Below are 10,292 nucleotides of genomic sequence, written 5' to 3' on the forward strand. Positions count from 1 at the left end.
AATCCGTAGATGAACTATTAGATATACATTGCAACAATATTTCCAACGCATAAAAGGCAAACCACGAAGTCAAAACTCGAAAATATTTTTACAGTCGGTTTTTAACAGAGACCTCCATGGCCATCTCGTGAAATTTCCATTTTAATAGTTGTTAGTTAAAAGAGGGATATATCTGATGATATAACGTTAAACAGGCCATTTATAAATGAAATGTTCGCAGCATTTCATATTTAATTCTAGCCGCTGTATTGCCCCTAGCTTCATTTGTCCCTTATTAACAGCCACCAATATTTATTTATGTCGAATTTTCCTTATTCTTTAAAAATTCCTAATCTAATAATATAGGTTCCAGAGCAGTACATGTTGTTATCGTGGCTATCTAAGTCGTGTTGTTTTAATTTTGAATCCTAATTTTGACAACTACTGCGCAAGTAATAAAGAATTGTCAGAAACTCCAAAACACTTTTTTCTGTCACAATTTGGTCTATCAATCGTATTAATTCACCTCGGGAAATGTTTTAGGTGGCAAGTGTTTTATTGATATGAAAAAGTTAAACACATCTACGTTAACAACGCTGAGACAAAAGGGCCGGTTTCCAAAACGGCCCCTTCTCTGATTCAAATTTCCTGTTGGTGGTGCATTGCCCATGCCGTTGTGGTCACAAATCTATAAAGTATAAAGATTTAGGTCACTTGGTTTGTTTTTTATGGCTCCTCAAAGTTGTACCTTTCAGAAGCTGTCTAAGTGTTGATAAAATGTGCATGTTATGTAAAATATTAATGAAAATCTAATCAAATGATGGTCACCGTAAAGAATACATTCATGGCATGATTGTGACAAAAAATCATGTTTCCATCGCGCCATTTGGCTGTTTTATGGAAGAAACAATCTCAAAAATGCCATTTTCGATGATAACATTTTAGACACAAAAACTGTGTTTTTTAGAGAATACACCCTTTTATGGGCGTTGGATGCAAACCAATTTTTATCCTATTAAACAGTACGTAATATGCTATTGATGAGAGGAAAAATCATCAAAATGTAAGTGGTGGAACATTTTCAAATGTTGGGTTGAATTAGCCTATGGTTGAATTGCCGATTTTCGACTTTCTTTAGATAATTAACAAAAAAACGAGAGTATTTGCTCGGTATGTTGAGAATATGTACACAGATATGAAAAAAAGTGAGAGAAACACTTTTTCATAAAAAAAATCCAAGATGGCTACTTCACAAGTCCCCGTGGTTGAAGACATTGGCTGACAAATAGACAGAACAACAAACAAAACGTGTTCCTTATGATTTTGGTTGGTTTTCGCATTTACGGGAGTGTTCATAGCTACGGGCGATTGTATAATACCTATATTTATAAGTTTGGTTAGTCACATGGTAACGGGGATCTTTCATATCGAGCCCCAAACATACTTTCGACATATGCACTCCGTTGCCGCATGGAAAACTATTTCAAGTTTTGTCGGAATTTCTTTACCTGTGGTTGTAATGGTCGAGGGTTTTCCAGCGTCCTGTAATACCCAAGGTAGTACAAGATACTGGAGATGTGCGCACACATTCCCATCGTTCTCTCTCCAACTGGGCACTGGCAGTAGTAGTCCTTTATTGGGGCCTCAACATCGGGTGAAACGGTGAACCGTATCCAAACGTTATATTTCGTTTGGCTTTTGTGTCGAGAATGTATTTGACATCGGAGAAGGTCTGGGGAGTGCTGGTAAAGCCACACCTCATAGTCTCCGTCATCACTTAAATGTTCGGCGATGTAACCAGGAGCCAGAGATATCTGATACGTTCCACACGTAATGGTTCTCAAGTAATCAAGATCGAGACGGGGAAACAGTACGGAAGATGCATCCATCTTGACAAACTCGGACCTTGCCCGTCTAGATAGATCCGGATCTGTCTTGACTCTCTGAGCTAAACCATTCGGTGTTGTCAAACGGTCCTTCATACGTTCAGCCATTAGCCTATCTTTGGCATCTCTCTCTGGAGATCTCTGGTAGATCGGTCCTCTAATACCATTCAGACAGGCTGTGACGGTTCGAAGCAAAGCCTCGATGACATTGATAAAGCTGTTAGACACCAATTGCGTTCGGAAGAACGTCCAGTGTTTCAGACGACCATGATAGGATTCCACAATCCACCTCGATTTGGTGATAGTTCTGTCAAGATTTGCTTGGACGTCAGAATGTTGACTTTGACCGGGTTTCAGGTATGACGGCATGCTAGCATTGAGGCCAGAGGCTTCGAGAACTGGTAGGACATCTCTAAAACCTCGGTCAACGACAACGTTGTCGTCTGGTTGTAGCCAAGTAACTAGCTTGTCCATGACTTTTTTTGTAATTGTAGCATCATTTTCGCTGCCAGTGAATGGTCCTACTGTGTCCAGAATGTAGCCATCTGGTAAGGCGATGCTCATGAATTTGAGATAGTTTCTCTTCTTCTGGCCACAGTAGGACATTCTCTGGAGCTTGTGGTCGGAGCTTTTCTGGATATAAATATAGGTGCCATCTAATATGGCAGTGGCTTTATCTCCAAAAAATGCTTCTGAAAAGACAGTATTGTGCCCGAGCAACTGTTCTCTTGTCAAGTGATCCGGACCTAGAAATTGTGGGACTATCGATGTGTCTAATGCCTGTACTATGGAGTGGAAAGTTTTGGACACACTTGACTTGGAAATTCCAAAAAGAGAAGAACACTGACTCCAGGAAATGTCGGTTTTCAGTTTTACCCAGAACAGTAATAGAGCATCGTGTGTAGTCTTGGTATATATACCAGATGAAAGATATGGGGAACAGTGCGAGTGGATTTCGAGGAACTGATCTTTGGACCAACCTGTCCAGGCCATGCATGCCGAGTCATCAAGAGAAGAAAAGCTTATTGTAAACGCAGACTGGTTCTGTGAAAGGACGTGCGACACCTCTAGGAGGTCATTAATGATTTCGGACGATTTTGATGGTAACTGAGATTCCAAGGAACCTCTACCATCAAGGACAACCTCTGTAGACGGATCTAAGTCGTTACCAATAAGGTGAATGGAGCAGACGCGGGATGAGGTGGGACACCACAGTTTGTGTGAATAGATCAGGTGATGTCTTGCACGTTTTGGTAAGACTGATGATTTTGTTCCATTTCTTGCAAAGGTAACAAGACAGAGACAGCATTTTTTGTGTGAAGATGATCCATTCAAAAGATCATGAAGGGTCAGCAACGGCAGGATATGGGACGGGGAGTCGTCTTCTTCCTCTATTTCCTGGTTCTGCTCGGGTTCAGGTTCAGGCTGATTTTTGTTCCGAAGATACTTCATGTAGCACTTCTGGCAAATAAGTGCTTGTTCCTTTGCTGACATCAATCCTTGTTGCACCAGCGTATCTAGGAGCCATTTATATTGTGGACTATTTACATTGCGTGCACTTCTGTTCTTATTGCCACTACGTTTCTTGAAGTATACTTGACACCCTTCTCCAACACATTTACCCTCCATCTTGAAACAATAACGATTGGTTTATGAAGCGTCGATAAAGTAACAAAATAGCAAGCCACCGATGATTGCTGTAAACAGCTAATACTTAGTAGTTTGGTACAATTATGCGAAAATGTGTGATAAATAACGAACAACTAATTACACAAAATAACAAGACAATATAATAAATCACATTCAATACCTCCAAGAAGCGCAGAATTGATTGATTACTTAGAACAAAATAAAGTATTTCATATGGATAATCTATCTATTCGATGTGGCGTGGTCGGCAGGCACAAAGAAAGTGAGACAAGTCAGGGTCCCAACCCTGACAGAGCCACAACGCTTTGGAGATGGGACAATAAAACAAGGAAAGTGAGACAAGAATAGCTAGCGTCGAGTCAATGATTCCGTAAACGTATAGACAAAGACAAGAAGATACGGATAAATGTACAAGGCCACACGATCAGAAAATTCAGAAGAGGACAACTTGAGATAGAACAGTATTCATGTATCAGGGTGTCCTCAGTGTAAATCTGTATATCGATACTGTTTATTTAGTCGTCACACATCATTAAACTGTCATGAAAATATCCGCTCTGATATTCAATATAAAAGTTTGTATATAATCCGCTATATAATAGGGTTTCAGACAAGGTTGTTACTCATTTCCCCTTTTCTTTCAATTTACAACCACATTCAGGCGGCGATATGAGAACGTTCCACCACATGGAATTAGCTGATTTTTGGTACACATATGAAACAAGTAAAGCTCTATCCGATTTTCTGATGGAAATTTGCATCCAAAACTATATAACGGGAGAAAATTGCAATTTTATGGCATTTTCCTTCATAATTGTTTCTCTGCAAGTGCATTTTCATCAGAGAATTTTTTTTTTTTATGTTTTATGAATAAACACGATGTTTTGGAAATATTTATCAAAAGAAATTTATACTATGTTGCGAATTACAATTTCGAGATAACCTTCTTTTATTTACGAACTTATGTCTTTGATGCTGAAATTGACAACTTTATAAAAATACATTTTCACTGAAATTATGAAATCTGGGTGTCGGAAAGGTGTAAAATTATTCTTCGGAAAAGAAAAAAACAGTAGTTGAGCTAGATAAGAAATTATACTGGGGCAGGCTCCTATGGAGAATTAACATTACTGGAAACAGGCCCTTTTAATAATACTTCGTTTTTTGGTATGGTTCGGTTTTGAATGCGAGTGTTCGTAAAACTAACATTTAACCTGCCATAGGCATTAAGGTACCATATCTCGCATGAACGTCCATATTGTCTGGGCATGATATCAAAACGCTCCAATCTTCAAATCACAGCATTTCGACGTAGTTCAAAATCATTGTCAATGAAAGTGACGGAAGTTGTTATTCAACCGGCTTAATATCACCATCCTCGATATCCAGGGGTTACACTCACTTTCGATCTCCACACCCCTGAAATATGTCATAACAAAAATCAAAGGATCGAACTATTCTTCTTGTCTCATCAACAAGGTGGTGCACACTGCCTTCAATTTTGCTATGACATATTTCAGGGGTGTAGAGAGTGAATGTGAATGTTACCCCTGGATGTCGAGGATGGAATATCACTTACCAGGTAAGTTTAACTAATACCTCTACCATTTAATGAATTGCAATTGTGGTAGAACATGATACTCAATCATCATTCAATGAAGTTACTCTTAAATATACCGAAATGGTTGGTAGAATAAGAAGGCCTTTAAACAATTTAAATTGTGTAGATAAACTGGTTTCGAAAACTGATAGTTGGTATGAATGGGTAGGTTAATATTATAAGCCATTGCATGTTGTTTCATTAGTTTTGATTACAGTGACTTCAAAACCTGACGTTCATGAATAAAATAAACAAATGTTTATGAAGAAAAAAATATGCATTTATTTTTACTTAAAACATGCAAAAACATGCAAAGTTATAGAACCGGTTGTACATTCCCATAAGCTCTTAATGTACTTTTAATACTGTAGTAGTGGTGACTCAGCATACAATGTATTATCATCAAAGAAATGTCTGACTTTGATTCAAAATATTTGACTTAAAAAGTTATACATTACATGTTATTTTAAACTACTAGCCCCAGTTTCCTCTGGCCCTAACACCACACTCAGACATTTTGACATATAGATGTCTAGACATCATGTCAAAATGTGTAAGTCTGGTGTACATCTATATGTCAAAATGTGTAAGTCTGGTGTACATCTAAATGTCAAAATGTGTAAGTCTGGTGTACATCTATATGTCAAAATGTCTAAGTCTGGTGTACATATATATGTCAAAATGTCTAAGTCTGGTGTACATATATATGTCAAAAGTCAAAATGTCTAAGTCTGGTGTACATCTACATGTCAAAATGTCTAAGTCTGGTGTACATCTATATGTCAAAATGTCTAAGTCTGGTGTTAGGGCCAGAGGAAACTCGGGCTATTCAACTACCTGTGCATATAGCTTCACTAACGTACATAAACTGATGAATAAATAAATCAAGCAGATCGATTTGGAATGCATTTTCATGAAAGTACACAAAGGCTTAAATTGATAACGTCATCAATGCTACATAAATAGTCTGCACAGGAAACGAAGAAAATATGCAGCCAGTGACATGGACGAGAGTTCTCAAAGCACTTTTACTATTACACAAAATGTATTGTAATTGCCACCAATAAATCATTCAACTTTAATATTTGGAAGAAGATTATCGAGTTTGATCCAGATGATTGCCTCCAAATCAAATTTCTACACTACATAAAAAAGATATCGGGAAATAATAATTATTGTATCTTTTATATTCGTGAATGATACTCTTCATGGCCGTCTGCATTTGAAATTTGTTTCTTTACCGATTTTTCCACCATTCGAAGATATTTGTTCAATATTTTCCTCTTATCCCTGATTGTACTCTCTTTCTCTTCTCTCTCTCTCTCTCTCTCTCTCTCTCTCTCTCTCTCTCTCTCTCTCTCTCTCTCTCTCTCTCTCTGACAGATGGCACAATGGCATGACGTCATATCACAATACAAAGGACAAATAAGAAAACGTCATGGGAACAATAAAATACGGGTCACATAAAAACATAAAGCATCAGATTTGACAATTCGGGTTGAGATTTCACTGTCATTGCAAGAAAGATTGGGATGATATCATTTACAAGTAATATGTCAATCTTGACATTATACATTTTAAAACCATAAAAATGTATCCATGTGCAAGAATTTGCATGCTGAACGTTACACAAACCTTAAAATGTTGGTGAACCTAAATTGAACCAGTTAATATCCACAACTACATGTATTATTAGTTTGGCAATTTTGTCCAATGGCATTTTGTGAACACCTCAAAAATGTTACTTTCTTTTTTTCTTTCTTTCTGCGTTGCGTCCTCTAAACAGCCATATAAAGACGGATAGTATACAATGTAAACTGGCATGGTTGCACTCGGTCATGTTTACAGTAAAAGCAGTTCTGCTATTTTCACAAATTAAACAGACATTTTTTGCATGAATTGGTTCAGGAATCATTGCGTATATCGTACAAAAATCAGCGTAATGAAAAAATATGTATTTGTAAGAAAAGCAAACAAATTACAAATATTCCAATTGATACATATTTCCACATAATTTTTGCATTGAACATTGACGATGATTTTCAATATGATGCATACAATTTCATAACGTAACATAACACATACACAATAATTGAGTGAATCTCAAGTTCTTTGTGAATATTAAAGAACAGAATTGTCCGTGAAATTTAAGAAATCTTAAGTGCTATTATATGTCCCAAACAACCAGTAATAGAAATTATCAACTTTAGTAAATAGGAAAGTACTAGAAATTTGTTAATATACACAAAAACTACCTTACCCATATGGTGTGCAAATACTTCAATTGTGAAATTAAAGTGTTTATAAAATTTCATAAAATAAGGAGCAAATTGTCAATAGAAACTAGGCATTGTCGGAATAAGTTTACCAACATACTATCCTTGTATTATCACAGAAAATATTTGATAAGTTCGAATGAGTATTCAGAAAACGAAAGCTTAAATATCAAACTACTCAATAAGTGGTTCAATTCTGCTATTCAATATAAGCTACATAAAATTTTAAACTTAGGCTCTGTGCAAGAATAATTTCTGAGAACTACATAAATACCAAAGCATTGTAAACAGATAAACAATGTATCAAAAGTTTATAGAAAAAGTGCCAACATGAGACTGCATTACACACAGTGATAAGTGTGCAGGCAACTCGCACACCAGAAATGGAAGACCTTGAATAAATACTAGTGATGTTTTATTCATGCAAAATGGATCGTGATTGATTATGAGAAACCTTAAACCCTATGCCTGTAAAAATATACTACTTTCAAATTCTATTTATTCTGGTTTATATTAAATGTACAACAAAAAATAATTCAGGGTTATTTTAAAAACAGATGCCATAACATATCTTGTACAGCACGTAGATAAACCTACACAACCTTAACTGTTGCAATAAACCAATTACAGCAACAACAATTACAGATGATTTTTGTGTTTCACTCGGAAACTGTCGTGGGATTTCTGTCATATTTTTAATATTACCACAAACCAGTCACGGCAGAACATCACACTGAAATTGTAACGGAAACTCATGACTGGTTTCCTGTTGATGCCTATTTCCTAACAGGAATGGCAACCTCCATTTGGTAAACAGTTTAATATGTGTCATGAACACAAAGAAACCACTAAGACAAATGAACATTTCTTATAGTTTGAACATAACCATAATGATTAAAATGTATCTTTTAACCTTTATGATGGTAGTATGCAACACTGTTCCATTCAAAAATGTTCTCCATGATGGGCAGTAGCAGTAGTTCATCATGAAATACATACTCACTTTTGAACAGAACTGTGTTGCAAAGTATGGACAATGCTGGACTATAGTAGAACTGAAGCTTTAACTTAAGTCTCAGTTTGTCAGAGGCCACAGCTGATATAGTGGTTTCAACGAGAGGTGGTTGGTTTTCATGTTTATCTAATTCGAGTGAGTTAATTTTCAAAATTTAACAAGAGGCCCATGGGCCTTAACGGTCACCTGATATATTTATACAGAGTTGATTTTGTTTTTAACATGAACAGAATTATTATTTTAAGTGACAAAAAAACAGTAAAACCACCTTATTCAATATCTAGCATACAGATTTAAGACTAAAAAGTATTTGAAACTAGCACCACTGATTCTAAACAAGGAAAATGAAGAAATTTTAGCACACTGACTCCTTTGGGCCCCACCCTACAGCCCTTGGGGGTAGGGCTGGCTCAAAATGTAATATTCAAAGTATCATTTGCCATTATAAACCATAATAAATTTTGCCGCCCCCCCAAAATGTGATTTCCCTATATAAACTATAGTTAAGTTTACCCCCTCCCCAGGGGAAAATGTGAGACCCCAGGGTCAGGAAATTCACAATTTTTGTAAAGCACCTTAAGACCCTTCCATCTATGAAGAGTATTTGATTCTACCATATCTGGGTCTTGAGAAGAAGTGTTTTGAAATTTTAGTCAATTTGACCCTTTTTGGCCCCACCCATCAGCCCCGGGGGGTCAGTCAGGGCTGATATGTGCATACTATCAAACTGCTACCTAATACTGATAATGCTAACCTAAATTGAATTACTTCCAATGGAAATTAAACAAATGTTGGTCCAAAATGTGATTTCCCTATATAAACTATAGTAAAGTTTACCCCCTCCCCAGGGGAAAACGTGAGACCCCAGGGTCAAGAAATTCACAATTTTGGTAAAGCACCTTAAGACCCTTCCATCTATGAAGAGTATTTGATTCTACCATATCTTGGTCTTGAGAAGAAGATTTTTGAAATTTTAGTCAATTTGACCCTTTTTGGCCCCGCCCCTCAGGCCCCTGGGGGCTTAGGACTAATCCGGCAACTGTTTTTGTTTACCTTTGTCCATGGAAGGTTCCTGCAAAATTTCATTGAAATTGGTTCAGTGGTTTTGGAGAAGAAGTCGAAAATGTAAATTGTTTACGGACGCACGACGGACGATGGACGACGACGGACAAAAGGCGATCGCAATAGGTCACTTGAGACTTTGTCTCAGGTGACCTAAAAAGACAGAGGTTTACCGAGTGTCTTCTACAATTTGAAAAGTAACTTACAAGAGTAAGATAGACATGATAAACAACCATCACCTGTTTGAGCATCTTTATCTCCCATAATGTTCAGATACATTATCTAGAAACTCTTTGGTTTTCTCTTGGGAATGTATTATTCCTGTTTCCAATCGGGGAAACAATTGGCATGAACTATGACATCACAATAGAGCATGACGTCGCAAAGCATTGCAAATTGATATGGTTATTAAACTATTGATCAGTGAAATCGGGCCCAGGGTGTTACCAATGTTAAATATTGGTCAGTGAAATCCGGCCCAGGGTGTTACCGATGTTTACTATTGGTCAGTGAAACCAGGCACAGGGTGTTACCAATATTAATTATTGGTCTGCGAAATCGGAGCCCAGGGAGTTACCAATGTTAACTATAGGTCACTGAAATCGGGCCCAGGGAGTTACCAATGTTAACTATTGGGCAGTGAAATCAGGCCCAGGGGGTTACCAATGTTAATTATTTGTCTGTGAAAACCGAGCCCAGGGTGTTAGCAATGTTAACTATTGGTAAGTGAAATCAGGCCCAGGGTGTTACCAATGTTAATTATTGGTCTGTGAAATCGGAGCCCAGGGTGTTACCAATGTTAACTATTGGTCACTGAAATCGGG

This window comes from Mizuhopecten yessoensis, unplaced genomic scaffold, assembly GCF_002113885.1.
Source record: "Mizuhopecten yessoensis strain PY_sf001 unplaced genomic scaffold, ASM211388v2 scaffold716339, whole genome shotgun sequence".
Classification (NCBI taxonomy): Eukaryota; Metazoa; Mollusca; class Bivalvia; order Pectinida; family Pectinidae; genus Mizuhopecten; species Mizuhopecten yessoensis.